Source organism: Sinocyclocheilus rhinocerous, unplaced genomic scaffold (genome assembly GCF_001515625.1).
Source record: "Sinocyclocheilus rhinocerous isolate Xijiao unplaced genomic scaffold, SAMN03320098_v1.1 scaffold3600, whole genome shotgun sequence".
NCBI lineage: Eukaryota > Metazoa > Chordata > Actinopteri > Cypriniformes > Cyprinidae > Sinocyclocheilus > Sinocyclocheilus rhinocerous.
The window spans coordinates 7,371-8,388 of NW_015626055.1; the positions used below are offsets into that span (position 1 = coordinate 7,371).

The following is a 1,018-nucleotide window of genomic DNA, read 5'->3' on the forward strand; positions in this document are numbered from 1 at the left end:
AAGCCTCAAATGTCAACTATACATTGGATTGGTTTCTTCTTTAAATAAAAAGGTAAAAATATGCATGGTATTACAGGGATCAACGCTAAGGATTTTTTTCTACTGGCCCAGTCGGGCCAGCGGTTCAAATTTTTACTTGCCCTGCCAACATTTTCATAGTTGCTGTTATCATTATTTTTGATTTACGTTATCTTGTTTTCTAATAAATAAGCTTATATGACACCAATATCTTAGATACCAATTAAATTGTACAATTCTCTATTTCAATTTCGATACCACAGCAAAAATCACTAGCCAAAATAAACATAAATATAAATATAAAGTTTAAACATTATTAAAGACAAGTGACAGTCAGTAAATAAAAACAAATGAACAAATTACAGGTAATAGCACAAAAAACAGTTTAAACTTTTAGAAAACACGTCACGAATTTGTGGAGGTTTATTCCTTTTCACTGCGTCTCTTATGTTTTTAAAGGCAATCTGTGTGAAGGGCGATTCGGCTCTTTGTATTAAGCAATGCATAAATACATGATACTGTTTTGTTTATAATTGTTTATGCAATTTACAAAATTATGTTTGATTTATATGAGTTAATTAAGACGTAATGCACATGTTTTTTTATAGACAGTTATTTCCTTGCATTGACAATTTAATGTGCTGCATTATTTTTGCTCATTGTGCCCTCCTGTGGCCTCGGGAGACAAGCCAAAAGTGATTTTACAAAGCTACGAGAATACTTTTTGTGCGAAAAAAAAAAAGACTTTATTCAACAATTTGTCTCCTCCGTGTAGTGCCATTTTGGAGAGTATCCACTGAACACAAACAGTGTATGCTGTTTTGTGTCAGCTGTGCCCACGTGGATACGTTGTTTTCGTTCAAATCAAAGCGTAACCGATGTAAACAGTGTATCCGCATGCCGCAGCTGACACAAAACAGCATACGTTCAGTGGATACTCTCCAAAATGGCGGTACGGTGACGCGGAGGAGACGAATTGTTGAATAAAGTTTTTTTTTTT

At 34.1% G+C, this 1,018-nt stretch overlaps 1 long non-coding RNA gene across 2 annotated transcripts in view; it reads left to right on the forward strand.

The window, feature by feature from the left end:
* Window positions 1-1,018, forward strand: part of LOC107709869 (uncharacterized) — a 9,445-nt gene that overhangs the window by 7,356 nt on the left and 1,071 nt on the right. The window lies entirely within an intron of this gene.